The sequence below is a fragment of the Ixodes scapularis genome, unplaced genomic scaffold (assembly GCF_016920785.2).
Source record: "Ixodes scapularis isolate PalLabHiFi unplaced genomic scaffold, ASM1692078v2 PGA_scaffold1__304_contigs__length_218370807, whole genome shotgun sequence".
Lineage (NCBI taxonomy): Eukaryota > Metazoa > Arthropoda > Arachnida > Ixodida > Ixodidae > Ixodes > Ixodes scapularis.
The window spans coordinates 172,986,897-173,012,202 of record NW_024609846.1 but is presented as its reverse complement, the minus strand read 5'-3'; the positions used below and the strand labels follow the sequence as shown (position 1 = coordinate 173,012,202).

General features: G+C 40.9%; 1 pseudogene; it reads left to right on the top strand.

Moving 5' to 3' along the window:
- Positions 1-2,336: 2,336 nt before the first annotated feature.
- LOC120849279 lies at positions 2,337-23,030 on the top strand (annotated as a pseudogene).
- The last annotated feature ends 2,276 nt before the right edge of the window (positions 23,031-25,306 follow it).

The following is a 25,306-nucleotide window of genomic DNA, read 5'->3' as shown; positions in this document are numbered from 1 at the left end:
AGTTCAGTAACTGGCCGGCATCGGTATTTTGCTGTCTTTGATGGGCAGTATTTACATGGAAGTTCAGTGACTGGCCGGCATCGGCGCTTTGCTGTTCGTAGGCTGACGAGCCCCGGGAACTTCCGTTTACTGACCGGCATCATTCTATTTTTTTTTTGCCTTTTTCACTGTGCAGTCACGTAATTGAGATTCCGACGAACTGCGGCGATTCATATGTAGCGAGCGGAAATGTTTGCGTTGATCAATCCTTCGTAAATGACCGCCGACGCTGGCGTATTTGATCCCACCATGGCAAGGCTGATGTGTTTTATCGCGAAAACGCGAAAGAAAAAACAATGCCGTGAGGAAAATCTGCAGTCCAGGATTTGAGAATCTGACCCCCTACGCCACGAAAATTAAATTTTACAACGCCGAACGACACTTTTTTCAGGAAGTTAGTTTAATTTGATGTACTTACTATGCTTAAGGTCTGGCGTTATACACACGTGTTTGGCTCTGATAAAAAATAAAAACGGTATAGCGGAGCCTCGAATGAAAAAAGTAAAAAGACGTGGCATGATTGAGCACGCGCTTTGAGCTACAAAACAATAATAAACATTACTTTCCAGAAACTAGAAAAGTAAGAGATGTGTTTATTGCTTATGACGCTACGAGAGGCACATAAATCTCCTAAGGGATCATTTTATTTGTGATTTTAATCTAGTGTAAAAATATGCTATTTAGGGCAGGAATCGACTGTTTTATGTGGTAGTTACGATCATCTAAGAGAAATATTGTAAATGTTCACATAGCCAAACGATATCTGTCTCTTTAATAGCTTATGTTATACAATATACCGCACCAGAGGAACGCGAATATAAAAACTTTTTTTCGTTAGTAAAAGAAGCGAGAAACACCAATGCGTTGTGGATGTACACACTGATGGGTTTGTGAATGTAACCCCTTGACACTACGAAAAATAAATGTCACAATGCCGAACGATAGCATTTCTGAAAGCTAGTTTAATTATCCGCGCTGTACTTGAATCTCAGGAATAAAAATGTGTTTATGCCTAACAATAAGTAAAACTGTGGAGCGCAACCTGTATAAGTAAAACCTGGCGGCACGTGGGGGATAGCGCTGATCTACCAGAACAAAATTAAATACTACTTTCCGGAAGACAGAAAATTAAGAGATGTGCTTATGAGCTATAAGCTCAACTAAATTACTGCCTTAAAGTGGCAGTATTTTTGTTTCAATAGTGGGTGAAGATGGACCGCTTTCATGACAAACTTTGGCTTCATCACTGTGGCAGTTTTACCACTTAGATTTTCCCATTTTGCTCTAAATGTACCCATTATTATTAATTTTATTTCTTCGTTGAAAGGACTTGCACTGTTTGCCTACTACACTGACCCATCTATTAGCACGGAGGGAGCGAATCATCCCGGCAAAACAAGATGGCGAGGTTTTCTGAATTGCATCAATTCAAATGTGGGCTCGCACTTTTTATTTTCACCTTCTGCGTAATTGTTACCCCGAAGAAGGGTGTCGACGACAGCATAAACATAGAAAATATTTAAAATAATAAAAAGTAATACAAAAAGATGAGAAAAATATTTAAAATAAAAACTGATACAAAGAGGTGAGAAAAAATAATACAAAATAATACAAAAGAATACAAACTAATACAAACTAATACAAAATAATACAAAAAGGTGAGAAAAAAATTAAAAAAAAATAAAAACGAATACGAAAAGGTGAGAAAAAACATTTACAATGACAACAAAGTGTTTGAAAACAAATAGCGTTTACCGCGATTCGAACCAACGACCACAAGCCCAGAAAACCAAAGCGTTAACACGCTTCGCTACCGCCGCCCAGATGACCTCTGCTCTCTTTCTAGAAAGTTGCATGTCTGCTGAATTTGTTTTACCATTGTAGGCTTAGTTTCGTATTTATTATTTTGCAACATGTTCAGGACTTATTCATAATATTGTGGCGAAATTGACATGTGCAATAATTTATTATTGCTGTGTCTTTTATAAGTTTTATAATGCCGTTTGCTGATTGTTTTATTTCAAATGTGTTGAAAATACGAATACAATCTCATCGAAGCAACGGCCTATGTTTCGCACGTTTCGCCGGCCGTGTGTGTTTGAATGTCTGTGTTCACGACCGGCTAACGGTCCAATGGACCTTTTCCGGAGTTTCCACGGCGCATGCGCAGCAGCAGCAGACGGGAGTCCGCCATTTTTGGTGGCGCTTTGCGTCCGCCTCACGGCAGTCAGCAGCCATAGCAGCCATAGAAACCGCGGAAGGCCGGGAAGCGGTCGCACATTTCCACGTTCTCTAAAATGCCCCAGCGCTGCTCCGCTGTCGGCTGCAGCAACGACAGCAAACGGAATCGCGGATTAAGTTTCTTCCGGTTTCCTTGTGCAAGTCTTCACCCGACGAAGCGCCAGTTGTGGATTCGGGCGATCCGACGAAACAACGCGGACGGCTCGCCGTGGCAGCCATCGGACCACTCCCGCGTTTGCGGCAACCACTTTGAGCAAGGTTCGTGCTTATTATTTCTTGCTTTCGTTAGTGTGCAAGTACAACGTACAGTGCGCCTCAAACTTTACGCCGCCGCGGCATTTGCCGTTTCTGATAACCCCTGCAGCGGCCGATTGAACGATCTGAAGAATGTTTGGGTTCCCGATTTCTAGCCCATCCTGAGAAGGCATCCCGAACGTTTTGGTGACAAATTTAACAGTAAGTAGCCGACACGAGCTCAATGTTTGGGAACCCAGTGGCGGCGTTAAGTTTGAGGTGCACTGTACCTGATCCAATCTGATGCTTGTGTCTGTCTGTATACGCTGTTGCGTAGCTACCTCCACCAACAGGTAGGTGCTGGCTTGAGCATTTTTTTGCTTGCTTATGTGGCGATTACGCGCTGGCGCGGAAACTGCTGGATTACTATTTTGCTGTCGCAGCTACGCTGTGCAGTTTGTGACTATGCGTATAGCCGGAGAGGAAAAGTGCGAGCAGCTGTTGCTTTGGTTTCCCCACCGCGTCTGCCGTACGTTTGTAGCTATAAATGAAGTCGTGAAAGTACTAAGTAAACAACTTTTTGTTTTGGGTATCTTATAACCCGCATGTTCTAAATTCAGAAAGATAAGTGCGGCCGGCCTAGTGTTCCCCTTTTGTCACCAACAGGTTGACAGATCTAGTGATAACAAGGACCTTGTCATACAACACTTCGATTTTAGGCATTCCTTAAATATTTTCTTGATTGTACGTGGGTCTCATGCCAGCTCAATAACGCTGCCATTTTTAGTTCCTGTGAACTGACCTTATGCTTTCGAGCTGCGGCTGTGTTTTGAAAGGCTTCATTGATTTCTTAATACGATATTGATTACTACTTGTTGCTTCATTGCCTGGCACCCATAGGCTCATATTAAAATCTGCTCCCCAAGAAGCACTGCACATGCTCAGAGTGGTGTTTCATTCAGCGCTGAAATATGACGTGCAAAATAATATAATTTCAGGAGCTCCATCAAGGTGCAAAGACCACCCGGACTACGTCCCGTCGATCTTTGCTTACAAGCCCAGCTTGCAAAGAGACTAGGCTGCACGGTTTGACCGGGCAAGGACGCGGCATGATAAGAAGATGGTCACAGCATCCGCCAAGAATGCCAATAAAGCATCCAAGCAGTTATCCCCTCCAGGTAACATTGGTATTAAACTATTAATTCAATGCTATTTATTATCAATCTTCTAGGCTGCAAAAGCATAAGAAAATATTGCTTGTTGTTGTTTGTTACTTTATCGACAGAATCTAAAGTGATTGAGTCAAGATGAACTCCAAATATTGTTTACGGTTTGCGCGTTACTTACGACTCGACCTAGTATGGCTCCCTCTCCATTGACATGTGGTTACTTAGAAAGAGCTGAGCCACCAACATTTTTTATTTCTTGTTGGTATGCTTGATTAGATTTGAGTTGAGGAGTTGGCGAGAGGAATGTGTGAAATAATATATTCAGTGACTGTATCCTCTTCTGGTGCAGCAGTGGAACAACAGGAGACGGACACCATGGCTGAGGTTGTGGACAACTCGGAAGACCCGTGCACCCCGTCTACAGACACTGCAAATGACATGTGTGTGGCCGAGGACTGTGATGCTGCGACACCTTTGAGAGACATCCATCAGCGTCGTCTGTTGGAGAGCAGGATTGTGGAGTTGGAGCGGCAGCTTCAGGCAGAAAAGCTTAGGACACAAGCACAAAGCCAAATGATTATGAAGCTTGAGGAAAAGATGTCTGAAATTAGGGTCACTACGCTTTCCCTTGCTAACATTATGGGCACCGAAGACTTTTTGTTTTACACTGGGCTGCCGAACTATTTTGTGTTTAAGAACTTGTATGGCATGATTGTCACGCGCGAACCTAAATTGTGTTCAGGCAATTATGTCAGGGTCCACACAGGTGAAGAGCAGCTGTTCATGGTTCTACAGGTTTTCCCGCTCATTTTAATCCAAGCGACGACCAATTTAATCCCGGGGTCAGTCAATTTAATCCAAGCGCCATACAATTTAATCCAAGCGCCACACAATTTAATCCCGGGGTCAGTCAATTTAATCCACAATATATATATGCACTTATTGTGTTCAGTGGTCGTGTTTTGCTTACACATTTGGTAACTTGTAATAATTGTTTATACAATTTGAATTTTTTGGGGGGAATTGAGAATTTGATCACTAATGTGGTTACTTTGAGTTACTAGTCCCACTATTGACGAGGCTTAACTGATATGTTGGTTACTCTTTACAGCGCAGCTCTTAGGCACCTGTTTCCGGCTTAAGCGGCGTCGGCGTCGGCGTAATCACGCGGTGCATGATGGGCAAATTCCCCCGCTAGATTTAGCGGAAAATTTCCCCGCTAAATCTAGCGGAAAATTTTCCCCGCTATATTTAGCGGAAAATTTTCCCCGCTCAATCTAGCGGAAAATATTCCCAGGTAGATTTATTGGAAAATTTGCCCCGCAAAGTCGAGCGGAAAAGCTTCCCCGCTAAATCTAGCGGAAAAATTTCCCCGCTAAATCTAGCGGAAAATTTTGACTGCTAAATCTAGCGGAACATTTTCCCCGCTAAATTTAGCGGAAAATTTTCCCCGCTAAATCTAGCGGAAAATTTTTCCCGCTATATTAAGCGGAAAATTTCCCCCGCTAAATTTAGCGGAAAATCTTCCCAGCTGGATTTAGCGGAAAGTTTGTCCCACTAAGTCTAGCGGAAAATTTTTCCTGTTAAATCTAGCGGAAAAATTTCCCCGCTATATTCAGCGGAAAATTTTCCCCGCTAAATCTAGCGGAAAATATTCCCAGCTAGATTTATCGGAAAATTTGCCCCGCGAAGTCTAGCGGAAAAGCTTTCCCGCTAAATCTAGCGGAAAATTTTTCCCGCTAAATTTAGCGGAAAATTTTTTCTGCTAAATCTTGCGGAACATTTTCCCCGCTAAATTTAGCGGAAAAATTTTCCCCGCTCTATCAAGCGGAAAATATTCCCCGCTACATTTAGTGGAATATTTCCCCCGCTAAATCTAGCAGAAAATTTTCCCAGCTAGATTTATCGGAAAATTTGCGCCGCAAAGTCTAGCGGAAAAGCTTCCCCGCTAAATCTAGCGAAAAATTTTTCCGCTATGTCTAGCGGAATGTTTTTCCTGCTAAATCTAGCAGAACATTTGTCCCGCTAAATTTAGCGGATAATTCTCTCCGCTAAATCTAGCGGAAAATTGTCTCGCTATATTTAGCGGAAAATTTCCCCCGCTAAATCTAGCGGAAAATCTTCCCAGCTAGATTTAGCACAAAATTTGCCCCGCGAAGCCTAGCGGAATTTTTTCCCCGCTATATCTAGCGTAAAATTTTCTCCGCTAAATTTAGCGGAAAAATGTCCCCGCTAAATTTAGCGGGAAATTTTCCTTGCTGTTCAGCGGAAAAATGTCCCCGCTAAAACTAGCGGAAAATTTTCCCCGCTAAATCTAGCGGAAATGTTTCCCCGCTACCTGTAGTGGAAAAATTTCGCCGCTAAATCTAGCGGAAAATTTTCCCCGCTGCATTAAGCGAAAAATTTTCCCCGCTAAATCTAGTGGGGAAATTTTCCGCTAAATTTAGTAGAAAATGTTCCCCGCTAAATTTAGCGGAACATTTTCCTCGCTAAATTTAGCGGAAAATTTTCCCCGCTAAATTTAGCGGAAAAGCTTCTCCGCAGCCGAAAAATTTCCTGCTAGATTTAGCGAAAAATTTCCCCGCTAGCGGAAAAATTTCCCCGCTTTATCTAGCAAAAAAATTTCCCCGCCAAATTTAGCAGAAAATTTTCCCCTAAATGGGCGGCGAGCAGGAGAGGAGGAAAGGCAACGCCCCCACTCCGCACCTTCCCCTCCTGCTCCTCCTCAGGAGCTGCGCTCTGATTCGGCAATACAGGGAGTTGTAAACGGCTTTCACTTTTTTTTGTTACCTCGAGTTATTGCGGCGCACTCGAATATATTTAGGTTAATGGACGTTTTGTTTCACGTTTCTTATTAGTCGACTTATCAATGATACAATTCAGATGATACAAGTACAATTGCAATATATGATAACTTTTTTGATAACTTCGCGCTAATATTGACGCACTGATATTATTTCAAGTTTAGTGTAGGTATGGCTTCCACTTCTAATCATTTCGACCTATTAATAACACAATCTGCATGATAAACGTTCAACAAGCATTATTAAGTACTCTCTCAATTGCCTTGACGAATTATTCTGAAAAATATAATTTGGTAGAAGCTCATTTGACATTCTGCTTATTTTTTGGTTATGTAGTATATTGACGCGAATAAATGTAGAGTAGCAAACATTTTCATTACTCAGTCGATTAGTTTGATTTATTATTGAAAAATGAGACGCCATATAACTTCTGCTAAGACTTTGATTACTCCTTTCATTACTCCGTGTTCTTAATCCCACAATTGACATTAAATTAGCCCAGTTAACTTAGTGGTAAATTTTTATCTTTACCCGATATATTAGTCACAAAACTGAGTTAATATCAATTTATTGACATGGTGATTACTTTGAGTTAGTGACCCGTTTGACTTTATTTTAATTGAATTAAAATATTCCTCACTCTTTATTACTTCGAGTTTTTATACAAAAAGCGATTTATTCTCAGCTCGGACACCAATATGATCACTCTTTTGATTACTTTGACTTACTATTCTCCGAATGCAGTTTTATTCGGCCTAATTCACATCGTGGCCACCCTTGTGATTACTTTGGGCAAATAATAAACTAACTGATTTGTTATGAGCACAAGTCAAATCATAATGACTTTTTTGGACTTTGATTTGTCCAAACTAACATATTGATGACGTTAATTATTTTCATCTAATCAAACAACTGATTTGTTTTGAGTTCAACCGACGTTTTGATCAGTATTTTGATTACTTCGAGTACTATTGGCTCACTAGACTTTATATCAGCCTAAATGACATGTTGCAGATTCCAATCATTACTTTGAGTTATTATATAACTAACTCATATACTATGAGCTCACTTCCCATTATTATTACTCTTTAACTTTAGCTACATTTACTTTTCACAAATTCGGCCAAATTTACATTTTGATGACTCCATCGATCTAACTGGGCATTCAGCACATGCGTGACGCTGCCATAACTTTAGTTCACAGGAGGCAGACGGTCATGCATGCAAGGTCTCGTGCCTGGTGAGATCGGTCTATTAGTTCGAGTTAATATTCAAAGATGTAATTTATTATGAGCTAAGTGACATTCTGATTACTTTTTTATTACTTTGAGTTACTATTGACCCAGTAGACTTTAATTCGGCTTAATTGACATTCAGTTACTCATTGGATTACTTCAATTTAGTATACCGCAAATTAATCTATTATGAGCCAAATTAACCTTCAAATTACCCTTTTGATCACTCCGAGTTACAGTTGACCCAATGTGCTTTAAGTTGGTTTAGTTGACTTTGTGATCAATCTTTTGTTTACTTTGAGCTATTATTCTAATAAACTGGTTTATTATGCGCTCAATTGACTCTATTATTACGTTTTTATTAATTGGTTTTACTATTTACTACATTGACTTTATTCGACCTAATCGACATTTTGGTGCACCCCTTTTACTTCGAGTGATAATATTACCAATTAATATATTATGATATCTATTGAGATTAATATTACTCTTTTAATTACGTCGAATTATCTTTGATCCGATGGACTTTAATTCAGTCTAATTGACATTGCGATGACTCTTGTGATTACTCTGGGTTAATATTCAACCAATTGAAAATTTATGATGTTTGTTGAGATTCTGAATACTCTTTTGATCACAAATATATCGCTTGTAAGCTCAATTCACATTATTATTACTCTTGATTACTTGGAGTCACTTTAGACGAAGAGAACTTTAACTCGGCCTCATTGATATTGGGATTACTATTTTAATTAGTTTGAGTTAATATTCAACAATGTAATTTATTAAAAGCTGAATTGACATTATGATTACTTTTTGAATTACTTCGACTTACTATTGACCGTAGTCGAAATTAATTTGGCCTAATTAATATTTTGGTTACACTTTGGGTTACTTCGAATTATTGAAACACAAATGAATTTAATATGAGCTAAATTAACATTCAAATTACTATTTTTATTACCTTGGGTTACTTTTGACCCAATGGACTTGATTCGGCCTAATGGCTTTGTGATAACGGTTGGTTACTCGAACGTTGTCTTCAAGGAATCGATTTATTAGTTGCCTAATTGACATTGTGCTTACTCTTTACTACTTTTAGTCACTATGGCCGAAAGGACTTTAATTTGGCCTATTTCACTATTCGGGGGTCTTCTGGTTACTTTGATGTGGTATATATTAAACCAATTGTTTTTATGAGCAAGACTCACACTATTACTACTCTATTGATTGCCTCGAGTTTTGTTTGTCCCATTGAACTTTAATTCGACCTAACGGACCTTGTGATGACTATTGATTACTTTGCGCTAATATTCAAGCTACTGGCTTATTGTGAGCCGAACTGGCATTATGACTACTGTTAAACATGTTGATTTACTATTGACTCAAGAGACAACCTCTTAAAATTCTTGCATGCAATACTGCGCACGTTGCATTTTGGGACCTCTTTGGCCATCCAGAGGAGTGCCATTGTGATTGTGTCGATTTCGATTGCCCTGTTGATGAAGTAGAGCATCTCAGCACTCCATAAAACTAAACTCAGCGCTCGCTTGCAATGCACCCATTAAAGGGATACTTCAACGGAATTTGAAATATTCCCGTCGTGTTCAAAAATAGGCTGAATATGATCCACAATATCCGTAAATGACAATCGCACGTTTGCATTTTGATCCTGGTGGCTGTATTTTTCGTTATAAACGGCCCACTCTGGCAAGCGCTCGGAGAAGGCCCAGCTTAGAGCACGTGACATCCGACGCAATCGTGACGTAGGTCGTCTCAAGACGAGCAAAGCTACGGCGAGGCTGACGTCGAGAGGATGGCCTAGTCGTTCCAGCCACCGAAGCGGCTGCTTTTGTACGAATTTTGAGTGACGGGTTAATCTTCTATAATCTTCTAGGGGGACAATAGCGACTTCTGCGACACACAAAAGGGATTCTCCTGAAAAGGGGAGTTCCTCCTTCCCCCCTTCTCTCGTCGTGGCCGGAGACGAGACAACCTCCGTCGCTAGCTGTCAAGGTTCCTAGACGAGCATTACAAACGAGGCGTTAGCGACATCCACCAGGTGATCTTTGCTAATCGTTTATTCGTTTTAAAATTCTTTTTGGAGACTTTTTTAACAAGATATTGGTATGTTCCATGTGATACTGCTCTTTTGAACGCATATAGACCAAAAAAATGATCGCCGAAATTTCGTTGTAGTATCCCTTTAATCTTCGTTAGAGCCCCCGTTGAGCCACGGACCTCCAGCGGCCGTAAGGACTTGTCTAGACATGGCGAGGGGTACGAGTAGGGCCGGCCACGTCCGATACTTTTCTGGCAGCCTGGACTACAACCCTAGAGTACAGCATGACCCCCCGGGCTAACAAATAATTTTAAAAACCCAGTGAGGAGGAAATGAAACGAGATGACCGGCCCAGTATTCTTCTTCCATGTGACGTAGTAGTCCTTTTTATATAACTCTAATACGTCGGAAGCCCCCCCCCCCCCATCCCCCCCCCCCCACCCCAAACGTGCCCCAGCAATTTATTCGCATTCGTACGCAACACCTAAAGTATTTGGTACGCAACACCTACAGTACAGCACACCTACATTATTTTGTCCTGGCGTGTTGATAAATGGCACTACCTCCTTATCGAGACTGCTCGCGACGTCCATGGGCTGTTAAAAAGAACATAATATTTTTGTTTTGTATGTTTGCTTTAAAAACAAATGCAAACAATTAAAACGAAACTTGAAAAGAAAAAAAAAAAGAACGCGTTTGCGAAACGACGGTGCCTTTCCTGCCAACGGATTTCATCTGCGTGTCGTCTGCTTTCTTTCGCTGGTCGGCTACTCCGACGCTGCTCACGACGCCACTTATCAATACGGATGCCAAACGCGCCCGCCACTCGACTCGGTCGTCTGTGTTGCCGTCCGGCGTTGACACTGGAAAATTTTTTGGCCCCATTTTTTAAAGAAAGGAAGCTACGCCTTGCAATTTTGCAAGATAAAACCAACCTGTACAATACAAGTTTGACAGAAAGTTTGTTTCTACGTGCAGGAGCGTTGATTTTGACGGCCAATTTTAGATCGGGCCTGGTTATTTCAGGCTCTTCATGTTTGTGACGTTTGATTACTTCGAATAAATATACAACCAATTAATCTATCACGAGCTCATATCTAATTACTATTGCTATTTTTATTACTTCGAGGTACTTTTGACACGATGGACTTTAATTCGGTCTGAGTGTTATACTGATAACTGTGTTGACAACTTCAGAGGATTCAAAGCTGCTGGGGTGTGGCGATACGTTTGCCGAAGCACGTCGTCTGCTAACAGCCTCGGATATCCCGCGCGCTAGAAAACCCGAAGCTTCAAATGGGAAGACAAAACTATTACAATATTTTCTTAACCATTGCTTAGTATTTAGGAAAATGATATTAAATAATTTCTTAAGGCAATAAGATTAACACTCACTTTCTGCACATTTTAGTGACAATGTCTCTCGTTTCCCCACTTGAAGTTTCTGGTTTTCCTGCGCGCGGGATATCAGAAGCTGTTAGCAGACGACGCGGTTCGTCAAAGGTATCGCCGCACCACGACCACACTGAAGCCTCTGCGTCTGTGTTTATTGTGGAAATAACCTTCGAAAATGAATGATTCGTCTGGTCGCCGACGTGGTAGGCCCAACAAAGGCCACAATGACGTTCGCGTAAAGTATGCCATGGTTTCTGCCCAAGACCGAGCGAGGCTTCTTGATTGCTCAAGACGCGGTGGCGATCTGCCGTCTCTCGCACGAACACTCGGAACCAACATCAAAACCGCCAGATCTATCGTGCGAACAGACAGGGATCTCCCGAAGGCCCGGGGAGGGTCAAAATCAACATTTAATGTTGACGTTCTGACCTCTTTGACGAAATTGGTGGACGACCATCCAACCTACACCCTGAAACAACTCAGAAGTGAGCTTCAACGACAACGGCCCGGGCTGGCGATTAGTACGTCTTCAATCGACCGCCTTTTGGACGGACATGGATACAGCCTGAAGCAAGTTTCCTTGCAGCCGGCCGACCGCAACAGAGCAGACGTCAAAGAAAAGCGGAAGGTCTTCGCCACTTGGCTTGAAAAAGACGGCCCCCAAACTTTGAGGTTTTACGTGGATGAAACCAACTTCTACATTTGGTGTTCCCGCAAGTTTGGACGGTCTAAGCGTGGTACGGAGGCCGTACAAAAAACAACAGCCTCAAGAGGGCCGAATATTAACATTATCGCCTGCATGTCGGCCGAGGGTTTGCTTCTGTGGAAGACGGTAGATCGAGTATCCTGGCTCACATTTAATGAGTTTCTAGAGGATGTGTCGCGTGCTATCACAGCCGCTGAGCCAGACTGCGAGGCGGTTATTATTATGGACAATGCCCCAGCTCACAGGAGGGCAAAAGATGCCGCAGTGTCTGACCTGCACACTGTAATGTACTTGCCTCCCTACAGCCCCTTTTTTAATCCTATAGAAGAGTTATTTTCTAAATTCAAGCTCGGGGTCAAGGCCTACATGCGGGAGCGGAGCGAAGATATTTTCACACGGCCCGACGACATCACAGTCAAGGAACATCGTTGGCGCCTACTTCAATCTGCCACTCAAGATGCGATGCAAAAAATTCACCAAGCCGACTGCAGGGCCTACGATCGCCACAGCTTTGAATTTGTCGCTCCAGCGCTGGATGGAGCAGACATGTAGAAGACCGCAGCATTGTCACGCCGATTCTTTTTAGATGTATGTGAGTGAAGATACTGTGTGCCCTTTTGTCAAGCAGTGTAGTGAGAGATGGCATTCACTGAACAACTTGAAGTGTGCTTTATATATATGTTAGAAATCAATACAAAAAAACTGTTCGTTCGTAGATGTGCCGCTCTACTTTCCTTTCCCAAGAAAATATTCCCCCCTTAAACTTCCTGTTGCGATATTTAAAAAAAAAAAAGCACGTGGTGATGCGACACAAAGGCATACAAACTGAGACTACAAATGCTAAAAAATTAAGTCATTGACAATGTTTTAACAATAATTAATTAAATAGTAAACATCCCAGATTCGAGAAAGAGTATTGCGAAAAAACTCGGGACTGTATACCATTTCCAGAGAAATGTATAACCTTCGATTCCCTCAATAAGATATGGAACTGACCGAAAGAAGGCCGCCGTTTTGATATTCTCACAGGACCTCCTTCACAAAAACCCTGTCGCATTCTCGGGTGGTCGCCCGTAACTTGGAAAAATAATCTTGCATGCGGTTTTATAGTTTACCTCGATTCGCTAAACAAAACAAAAAACAAGAAATGAACGCCGCAACTTTTTTTTTAAGGAATTGGGCACGAAAAGTACGGAAATAATATACTTGCCCTTAGTCCACACAAAGTTAATAAAATATGTCATAGCTTATAAAAGCTTTAACAATTTAAATATTATTCAACTTACCCATTATGAGCAAAATTATAATGACTTGTGATATGCACTTCCTTCGCTGCGTTATGCTGAAACTGCGTTGAGGTCTTAAGCTTTTCTATTATTCCAGTCCACATCAGTGTCATAAGCATGTTCCACATAAGCTAAAAGGGGCACTGGAACACTGTCTGCGTTAGTTCATTTATGGTCATAACTTAATCTATGAGCTCTAAGTATCCTAAAAACCAAGCATTGAAGTCATGCTTGGCTGATTTTCTTATTAATAACGGAATCAAAGATCGCTTGCCTTGGAGGTATCGCAGACACCAAAGGGAGCCGTCGGACGAGGAGAAGAGCTCACTGGAAGGACTTCTCGTCCGACGCCACTCTCTGATGTCCGCGGTAGTTGAAGTGAAGTATAAAGTAGCTCACAATGACTAGCAGTAATCAAAATGTAATCAAATTATCAATTTAGCCAATAATTATTAGATTGGCTGTATAATGAGCCAAAGTAATCAAAATAGTCACCAAACTGTCATTTCGGCAGACAAGTCTAGTGGGTCAGTAGCAGCTCATACCAATCAAAAGGGTAATAATCATAATGCAAATTTAGCTCATAAGAACGCAGTGGGTTCGATATTAGCTCAACGTAATTAAGAGTCATCAAATTGTCAATTAAGCCATATTAATGTTCGTTGGGCCAGTAGTAGCTGGAAGTATTCAAGAGTAATAGCAATTAAAATTGAGCTCATGATATATAAACTGGTGGCGCAATACACCAAGTATTCAAAATTAGTACCAATATGTCAATTGGGCGGATTTAAAGTTCATTGGGTCAATAGTGAATAAAAAAGATTAATCGTGATGTCAATTATACTCACAATAAATCGATTGGTTGGAAATTAGCGAAAAATAACCAAGCATCATCACAATTTCAATTAAGCCGCATTAAAATTAGTTGGGACAAAAGAGTAATAACGATGTACAATGTAAACCGAGCTCTTAAAAGACCAATTGGTTGAATATAAAGTCGATTCGATTAATAGTAGCTTAAAGTAATAAAGCGAGTAATTATAATGTCAATAAACATCATATATTTTTTATTGGATGGAATATTCGATCAAAGTAATCATAGAGTCATCACAATATCAATTACGCTGAATTAAAGTTCATTGGATCAAATATAACTTGGAGTAATAACAAGAGTAATAATAATATCAACTGAGTTCATTATCGATCACATGGTGTAAAATAACACAAAGTAATCAAAAGAGTAGCCGAAATGTCAATTACGTCGAATTAAAGTCCTCCGGAATAGAAGTTACTCGAAGTAATCCAAAGAGTAATAATAATGCGGATAGAGATCACAAACGAAATTTTGGAGTATAATAACACGCAGTAAAAGATAAATTGACCAAAATGTCAGTTAGGCCAAAAATAAAGTGGACTGAATTAATGGTAACTAAAAGTAATCAAAAGAGTAATCATAATGTCAATAGTCATAATAAAAATTCAATTTGTTGAATATTAAATCAAAGTAACAAAAGAGTCATCAACATGCCAGTAAGATTGAATTAAAGTTTGTTGGCTCAAAAATAACTTGAAGTAATCAAAAAAAATAATAAGAGTGTCAACTGAGTTTATCATACTTAAATTGGAGGTATAATAACACGAAGTAATAAAAAGTAGCCAAAATGTCTATTAGGCGCGCATTAAAGTCCATTTGGTCAATTGTAACTCAAAGTAGTAAAAAAGTCATCGTAGTGTCAATTGAGAAAATAATAAATAATTTTGTAAAATATTAGCACGAAATAATCAAAACAATCATCGTAATATTAGTGAGGCTGAATTAGAGTCATCTGGATCAAAATTAACCCGAAGTAATCAAAATAGTAATAATAATTTGAATTGAGCTCACAACCGATGAATTGTTGTTGTAATTGCATGATGTAAACCATAGAGTTATTATAATGTACGCTAGAGGTTCAAGTGGCGCTAGTGTGCTGCTGCAAATTGAAGCAGACAGCAACCAGTCGGAAATTGACTTCCGGTAATGCATTTCTATGGGAAGAAGCGAGTACATTTTCTCTCCGCCCTCGAGTATAAGAGCAAATATCACGAATAATTCGTACGTACTAGGTAGCTTGGAACATTTCTCAGTCAGGCCGACGAAATAATTGGTCAGTTACGGCGTTTTTCTCTCGAATTCATCGGATTAAAAACGGTGCTGAAACGGCTTCGTACGTGTATTTATGTCCACTGACGGACACTGTTAGCGCGAACACGGCATCGGCGCTTTCCACCATGGGGATATACGTGTCGAACGAACGAAGGACATGTGGAAAACAAAGAGAGACGACAAGAACTACGCAGTAACATTGGATAAGTAACTCCTTGTGCATGCAGGCGACCAAAATAAATTGAAAGCCACCTAATATAGTCCGATTTGCAATAAATAAGTACTGATTTATTCTTTCTGCTCATGAATATATGCAAAGATGCATGTTCTGGGTTCAAATCATCAACCGCACGCTCGAAATCTTTGCAAATAGGGAGAGGTCAGAGAACAGGGGCCCGATAAGAACTGCCCGACACAGGAAATAATAAAAAGGCACACCTTTCGTAGTCCACGTACTTTATTTCTTACATTCGAATGTTTCTAACCGTCGTAAAGATGCACGACGGAGTCATTTTCATAGAGTGACAGGACGGGCATATTAGCATTACCTGCCATGGAACATACCTGCCCATGGAACATACCTGCCATGGAACATAGGTTTGGGCCTGAAATATAGCGAAAACTTAACATCGTTCAGTGGTAAAGAAAAATGCTGTAATTAAAGCAATTACACTTTTACAATATTAATAAGTGTACATACAATCCGGTACAACCGAAATAATAAAAGCCATTCGTGTTATTTTCCGGCGAAGAGGCAAATTTCACGTGCGTTTTCCCATAGGAATGCACAGGAGCACCGCAAAAGTAGACTGGTTGCTGTCTGCTTCAATTTGCCTCCCGGAAGTCGCATAGACACTAGCGCCAGTTGAACCTCTAGCGTACATTATAATAACTCTATGATGTAAACAAAGGAGTCGCCAAAATACTAGTTAGGCTCAATATAAGTTTGAATTAATAGTAACTCAAAGTAATCGAAAAATATACATAATATCAATGAACATTCTATAATAATTCAATTATTTGAATATTAGATCATGGTAATCAAATGAGTAATCACAATGTCCATTGGGCTGAATTCAAGTCCATTGACTCAAAAGTAACTTGAAGTAATTAAGATTAATATTAATCTGATTAGAGCTTATAGTAGATCAATTGGCACTAGTATTTCGAAATTATCAACAGATTCACTAAAGTGTGAATTAGGCCAATAGTAAAAGAAATTAAGCGAGAGTAGTCATCACGTCAGTTGAGCTCATAATAAGCTATTTTGCTAAATATTAGCTTAAAGTAACCAAAATGTTCATCACAATGTAAACTAAACCAAATGAAAGTCCACTGGGTCATTAGTAACTCGAAGTAATCAACAGAGTAATATGAATGGTAATTTGGGTCATATTAGATGAGTTGGTCGTGTAATGGCTTGAACTAATAAAAAGTCGCCAAAATGTCAATTAGGGCGAATTAATGTCTATTTGGTCAAAAGTAACTAAAAGTAATCAAAAGAGTATTCATAATGTCACTTGGGCTCATAATAAATCAATTGGTTCAAGATTAGCTCAAAGTAATGAGGAGTCATAAAAATGTCAATTTGACCGAATTTAAGTTCATTTGTGAAAAATAAATGTAACTAAAGTCAAATAGTAATAATAATTTGAATTGAGCTCATGGCTGATCAATTAGTTATATAATAACTCAAAGTAATCAAGGGAATCTGCAAGATGTCATTTAGGCTGACATAAAGTCTAGTGAGTTCATAGTACTCGAGTAATCAAAATACTGATCAAAACGTCGGTTGAACTCGAAACAAATCAGTTGTTTGATTCGCTGGAAATAATCAAATGTCATCAAGATGTTAGTTTGGCCAAATCAAAGTCTGAAAGAGTAATTATGATTTGACTTGGGCTCATAAGAATCAGTTTATTTTTGCTCAAAGTAATCACAAGGGTTGTCATGATGTCAATTAGGCCGAATAAAACTTCATTCGGTGAATAGTAAGTGAAAGTAATGAAAAGAGTGATCATGATGGTGTCCGAGCTGAGAATAAATCGCTTGTTGATATAAAAACTCAAAGTCATAAAGAGTGAGGAATATGTTAATTAGATTAAAAAAAAGTCATGGTGATTAGTTTGAGTTACTAGTCACCCACTAGTAACTCAAATTAATCACCATGTCATAAAACATATTAACTCAGTTTTGTGACTAATATATCGTGTAAAGATAAAAAAATTACCACTAAGTTAACTGGGCTAATTTAATGTCAATTGTGGAATTAAGAACACGGAGTAATGGAAGAAGTAATCAATGTCTTAGCTGAAGTTATATGACGTCGCATTTGTCAATAATAAATCAAACTAATCGACTGAGTAATGAAAATGTTTGCTACTCTACATTTCTTCGCATTAATATAGCTATATAACCAAAAAGTAAGCAGAATGTCAAATGAGCTTCTACCAAGTCATATTTTTACCAATAATTCGTCAAAGCATTTGACAGAGTACTTCATAATGCTTGTTGAACTTGTATCATGCAGATTGTGTTATTAATAGGTCGAAATGATTAGAAGTGGAAGCCATACCTACACTAAACTTGAAATAATATCAGTCCGTCAATATTAGCGCGAAGTTATAAAAAAAGTTATTATAAATTGCAATAGTACTTGTATCATCTGAATTGTACCTAGTTGTCTTGTAATTGTCTAGTAATAAAAAAGATGAAACAAAACGTCCATTTAACTTCAATATATTCGAGGGCGCCGCAATAACTCGAGGTAACAAAAAAGAAAGCCGCTTACAACTCCTTGTAACGCCGCATTAGAGCGCAGCTCTTGAGGAGGAGGAGGGGAAGGTGCGGAGAGGAAGCTTTGCCTTTTCTTCCTCTCCTGCTCGCCTTCCTAATTGTCTAGTAATAAAAAAGATGAAACAAAACGTCCATTTAACTTCAATATATTCGAGGGCGCCGCAATAACTCGAGGTAACAAAAAAAGAAAGCCGTTTACAACTCCTTGTAACGCCGCATTAGAGCGCAGCTCTTGAGGAGGAGGAGGGGAAGGTGCGGAGAGGAAGCTTTGCCTTTTCTTCCTCTCCTGCTCGCCTTCCATTTAGGAGAAATTTTCCGCCAAACTTGGCGGGGAAATTTTTTCGCTAGATGTAAAGGGGAAAATTTTCTACTAAATCTAGCGGGGAATATTTCCCGCTAAATTTAGCGGGGAATTATTTTTGCTGTCTTTAGTGGAGAAAATTTTGCGCTGAATTTAGCGGAAAATTTCACGCTAAATTTAGCGGAGAAAATTTGTAGTGCCAAAGCGCGACACTTATTGTGGTGGCTCACGCAACGTCGGGAGCTAATAGGGAATTTTCGTAGATCGTTTCTGCTGTCCCGCAATGCTCTCCGCAACCAGCTACGCTAGCCGGAACTCTACAGTCAATGCCATTGGCGCGCAGGCGCAGTAACGGCTTTTCCGTTGTGGAGGGCTTAGCGGAGGGGGAAACGCGGCCTACAAAAACTCCCTATTGACGTTTTAAGCGTGCGGCACGAGCAGCACCGACGGGACCGAGCTGCGGGCTCGAGCAGAACAGCACGAGACTAGCAGCGTTCGACGGTGCAGCAGGGCGGTCTCAGCGGAGCCCCCTTTTGATGATCTTTTTCACTTTTATAGACCCTTTTCAGTATCCCGACTGGCAACTTTGGTCACTATCATCATCTGAAAAATGGCATATGTGCTATACTAATGGCGGCCTTCTGTTTAGTGATGAAAGAGAAGTTGAAGATGCTCCTAAGCAGATGATTCGATGCCTATACATTATACATGTTAGCGCGACATGAAGCAGGAATCGGATGCAAGAGCTGCGTGAGCGTTCATTTCTAATTCAAACCCAGTCAATCTGTTAGTAGCACACACTCCGCTTGAAAGCCCCTTGATGTATAGAATTTTATCAAGGCGTCTATGTGAGCTGGCACTTCGTTCTGACTGGTTGCATCTTTTTCGCCATCGACACTAAAGAGAGATTTAAAAAGAAATGGTCAGTGACTCGCGCATTCTCATTTACCGTTGTCTTGCGAAAGTGACGGTGCCCCATACAGTACTGCAGACCACAGGTTCATCGCCGCCATCAGTACGGTAAAAGTTAAACTGCCATTTGAGTCACCAGATGGCACTGAATTCCGGAAAGGGTGTATTGCGGTTATAAAGATCAGTTTGTTATACTGCATCGACGGACGTCTTTCCTGAACCCCACAATTTTTCCGCTAAATTTAGCGGGGAAAATATTCCTCTAGATTTAGTGGGGAAAATTTTAAGCTAGATTTAGTGGGGAAAATTTTCCGCTAAATTTAGCAGGGAAAATTTCCGCTAGATTTAGCGGGGAAAGTTTTTCCAAACTTAGCGAGGGAAACTTTTCTGGTAGATTTAGCGGGAAAAAGTTCCCGCTAAAGTTAGCGGGGAAAATTTTCTGCTACATTTAGCGGGGAAAATGTTCCACTAGATTAAGCGGGGAAAATGTTCCGCTAGACTTGGCGGGGCAAATTTTCCGCTCAATCTAGCTGGGGAAATTTTCCGCTAGATTTAGCGGGGAAAAATTTACGCTAGATTTAGCGGGAAACAATTTTCCGCTAGATTTAGCGGGGAAAATTTTCCGCTAGATTTAGCGGGAAAAGTTTTCCACTAGATTAAGCGGGGAAACTTTTCCGCTAGACATGGCGGGGCAAATTTTCCGCTAAATCTAGCTGGGGAAATTTTCCGCTAGATTTAGAGGGGAAAACGTTACGTTAGATTTAGCGGGGAAAATTTTCCGCTAGATTTAGCGGGGAAGCTTTTCCGTTAGACATTGCGGGGCAAATTTTTCGCTAAATCTAGCTGGGAAAAGTTTCCGCTAGATTTAGCGCGGAAAACTTTCAGCTAGATTTAGGGGGAAAAATTTTTCCGCTAGACTTAGCGAGGAAAATTTTCCGCTAGATTTAGCGGGAAAATTTTCCACTAGATTAAGGGGGGAAACGTTTCAGCTAGACTTGGCGGGGCAAATTTTCCGCTAAATCTAGCTGGGGAAATTTTCCGCTAGATTTAGCGGGGAAAATTTTACGCTAGATATAGCGGGGAAAATATTCCGCCAGATTTAGCGGGAAAAATTTTCCACTAGATTAAGCGGGGAAACTTTTCTGCAAGACTTAGCGGGGCAAATTTTCCGCTACATCTAGCTGGAAAATTTTCCCGCTACATCTAGCTGGAAAATTTTCCCGCTAGATTTAGCGGGGAAACCTTTACGCTAGATTTAGCGGGAAACAATTTTCCACTAAATTTAGTGGGAAAAATTTTACACTAGTATTAGCGGGGAAAATTTTCCCCAAGACTTAGCGGTGAAAATTTTCCGCTAAATCTAGCTGGTAAATTGTTCCGCTAGATTTAGCGGGGAAAATATTCCGCTAAATTTAGCGGGAAAAATTTTCCACTAGATTAAGCGGGGAGACTTTTCCGCTAGACGGCGGGAAAAATTTTCCGCTAAATCTAGCTGGGAAATTTTTCCGCTAAATTTAGCGGGGAACATTTTCCGCCAGATTTAGCGGGGAAAATTTTCCGCCAGATTTAGCGGGAAAAATTTTCCACTAGATTTAGCGGGGAAGCTTTTCCGCTAGACTTTGCGGGGCAAATTTTTCGCTAAATCTAGCTGGGGAAATTTTCCGCTAGATTTAGCGGGGAAAATTTTAAGCTAGACTTAGCGGGGAAAATTCTCCGCCAGATTTAGCGGGAAAAATTTTCCACTAGATTAAGCGGGGAAACTTTTCCGCAAGACTTAGCGGGGCAAATTTTCCGCTACATCTAGCTGGAAAATTTTTCCGCTAGATTTAGCGGGGAAACCTTTACGCTAGATTTAGCGGCAAACAATTTTCCACTAAATTTAGTGGGAAAAATTTTACACTAGTATTAGCGGGGAAAATTTTCCGCAAGACTTAGCGGGGTAAATTTTCCGCTAAATCTAGCTGGTAAATTGTTCCGCTAGATTTAGCGGGGAAAATATTCCGCTACATTTAGCGGGAAAAATTTTCCACTAGGTTAAGCGGGGAGACTTTTCCGCTAGATGGCGGGAAACATTTTCCGCTAAATCTAGCTGGGAAATTTTTCCGCTAAATTTAGCGGGAAAATTTTCCGCCAGATTTAGCGGGAAAACTTTTCCACTAGATTTAGCGGGGAAGCTTTTCCGCTAGACATTGCGGGGCAAATTTTTCGCTAAATCTAGCTGGGAACACTTTTCCGCTAGATTTAGCGGGGAAAGCTTTACGCGAGATTTAGCGAGAAAAAATTATCCGCTCAATTTAGTGGGAAAAATTTTACACTAAATTTAGCGGGGAAAATTTTCCGCAAAGCTTAGTGGGGAAAATTTTCCGCTAAATCTAGCTGGTAAATTGTTCCGCTAGATTTACCGGGGAAAATGTTCCACTAGATTTAGCGGGGAAACTTTTCCGCTAGGTCTTGCGGGGCAAATTTTTCGCTAAATCTAGCTCTGAAAACTTTCCGCTAGTTTTAGCGGGGAAAAAATTTTCCGCTAAATTAAGCACGAAGAATTTTACACTAGATTTAGCGGGGAAAATTTTCTGCTAGACTTAGCGGAAAATTTTTCCACTAGACTCTGCGGGGCAAATATTTTGTTAAATCTAGCTGGGAAAACATTTCTATAGATTTAGCAGGGAAAGTTTTCCGCTAGATTTAGCGGGGATATTTTTCCGCTAAATTTAGCGGGGAAATTTACCCATCATTCACCGCGTTGTTACGCCGACGGCGACGCCGCTTAAGCCGGAAACGGGTGCCTAAGAGCTGCGGCTTAAAAAGAGTAAACCAACATATCAGTTAAGCCTCGTCAATAGTGGGACTAGTAACTCAAAGTAATCACATTAGTGATCAAATTCTCAATTGCCCCCCCAAAATTCTAATTGTATAAACAATTGTTCTAAGTTACCAAATGTGTAAGCGAAACACGACCACTGAACACAATAAGTGCATATATATATATTCTGGATTAAATTGACTGACCCCGGGATTAAATTGTGTGGCGCTTGGATTAAATTGTATGGCGCTTGGATTAAATTGACTGACCCCGGGATTAAATTGGTCGTCGCTTGGATTAAAATGAGCGGGAAAACCTGTAGTAAGGCTCCGTACGGGTATGTCTCTGAAGGAAATATCCAGAAACTTTGGGATTTCAATGTCGACCTTCAGCAGGTTGTTTACGTCATGGATTGTTGTGCTGAGTCGTGAACTAAGTGCTCTCAACTGCTTTCCGAAGCTGGGTCTTGCACAACAAAGAATGCCAAGACACTTCGACGCATTTCCTGATACAAGGGTGGTACTGGATGCAACCGAGATAAGAATTCAAACGCCATCCAGCTTGGATGCACAGCGTCAAACCTTCTCACCGTATAAGCATGCAAACACAATGAAGTGCTTGGTTGGGGTAACACCGGACTGTTATGTTTGTTACCTCTCGCCACTGTACGGCGGTGCCATGAGTGACCGAGAAATTGTGCGGCAATGCGGCATCCTCAACCTGTTAGAACCAGGTGAGGCTGTTATGGTAGATAAAGGTTTTAAAATTGGTGACTTGCTTCCACATGGTGTGAAGCTTCATATTCCACCCTTCAGAGTGCCGCACACACGTCAGATGCCAAAGTCGGAAGTCTACGAGACTCGTAACATTGCTGGCGCTAGAGTACACGTTGAAAGAGTGATTAGGCGCATTAAGGAGTTTCACATTTTCGATCGTGCACGCCCTCTCACCATGATCGACTTAGCCGACGAGATTTTCACCACTTGTGCTTTATTGTGCAACTTCATGGGGCCATTGATTAAGGAGGAAGAAGAAAATGAACCATGTGCATGAGTGTGTAACTGGAAAATTGTATGCTAAGTTGTTTTCAGAAAAAAAGACTGAAAAAGAGACTAGAAAACAAATATATGCATGTGACTTGCATGAGTACCAGGGAACGGTTTTATGCACCAGATATATTAGCATTCCTGATTTTCAAACATTTTCAGTGTAGCATGTTTCCCATTCTTTCATCATACATAAATACAAGGACTGTTACTTTTGATAAGTACAAATATGAAACAACCACTATTCGTCCTTTTCTGTTTGACAAACTCACTGGCTCTATCTAATTAACAGCACTTTTTTAATTGGCATTTTTTTGTGTTGCCACTTTTTAACACATATTTCTTCCGCCAAATAGCATAAAAATGTTCGCTCAATGCAGGAAACTACCCTTTTGCAAAAAAAAAAATATATCTGATTCAGCACAGAAAATGACGCATCAGTGGTTTTGCACCGTATTCGACGTGTTTTTGAGCCATTTTGACGTTAGCGGCACCACGTTTTAACTCGCTGCAAAAACAAAACGCACGCGAATGTATGAGCTCTCATTTACACTTTTTGTTTCAGTGAAAGTGCACTTTGCGACATAATGCAAGAACGACTGTTTTGCATAGATACATGATAATAAACTACTTGACTCTTTCGAATGTGAGCTTCAAAGGATTTTCATGCATGCGAGCGATATAAAATCCTGCCACGTGCATCTCATGTGGTACATGTCCAGGTTGAGTAGTGTGCAGCCTGCCAAGGCGTCGAACTCGTCGAGTGATTCTTTCTGGGACACCACACGCTCGTAGAAATAGAGTAGCCCTGGAAGAATGGTGCTGTACCAGAAGGTGTTGTCAAAAGCTATTCGCTCAACACTGATGGAGTCGCATAAAAGTCCATTGTTTGTCCAGATGACAAAGTCTGCCCAAGGCAGCCCAGTGACAGCCAGCTGTCCTTGCACTTGGTAGTAGTAAGCACTGTCCCGCTTGAGCGTAACTTCACCTTCAACGATGTGGGCAAAGAACTTTTTGTCCAGGGCGGCACCCTTTGGTGTTTGACCCTTCTTACTGCGGGGACACTTCACCTCAAGCAAGCCAACTCCTTCGCCGTCGTAGACGATGCGATCGGGAGATGCCGCAATGAACGGATACCTTGGGTAAACGTGCAGGCCCGTCTCCTCAACATGCACCTCTTTATCATAGTAGGCCATAAGCTGCACATACTGGTCCACAGCGAGGGGCTCGTTCTCGATGACATAGAGGCGTGGGTCACCTGGCTTCAGTCTGATGTTCTTAGGGTACATGACTTCCCGGACGAGGCTCTCTGGTTTTTGCAGCGAACCATGCGCTTGAAGTTTGATGCTGTCAGTCGCCCCACGCGCTCTCTTTTCCATGTCGGATTTTTTCCTTGGCCAAATGTTGACTTCTGGATGGCGTTCACTTCACTGAGGCTCAGAGGTCGGACGGACTCCATTTCTTTCCTGAAGTGCTCACGGCACTTCTCGGAATGCAGGTTCTCGTTGTCCAGGATGGGGCACAGGAAGCGGGGCGGTTCTGCCTGACCAACATACTTGCACCACAGGAGGCTAGGCTCCTTCCTTTTGATAGCGTCCACGTAAACCTTGATGTCGTCCAAGTCTCCACCGGTAGGGGCCGAAACTGCTACAGCTTGGCGCTGGACCTTTTCTTTTTTCTTTTTGTGCACGACATGCCTCTTGAAAGTTATGTCTTTCAGAGGAGCTGGACAAGCTCCTTTGGCACCTGAAAAAAGAAAAGGGATTGCACTCGGTCAACTTTGGAAAATAGCTAGTGCCAAAATTTTCCCGTTAGCAGCAAATTTGATCGAAGTCGCAGCTGCCTAATTCCGCTACAAGCATTAATTCACATTTTAATGCTTATATTGCATTAACTTCGATAAGAAACAAATAAAACATACCTATTCGAAGAAGCAAACATATCTCGCTTGACTTGCTAACCTTGTCCTTAGGCTAATAAAGCGAAGTGAGTGAAAACTCTGATTGACTTGCAGCTAAGCACATATGACTTAGATAGTCCACTTTCAGTGTTGTTTCCTTTCTTTAACTGTCACATATCTTGCTGAAGAAGTTAGGGCAAGGATGGACGGTCTGGAGAATGCTGACAGAAT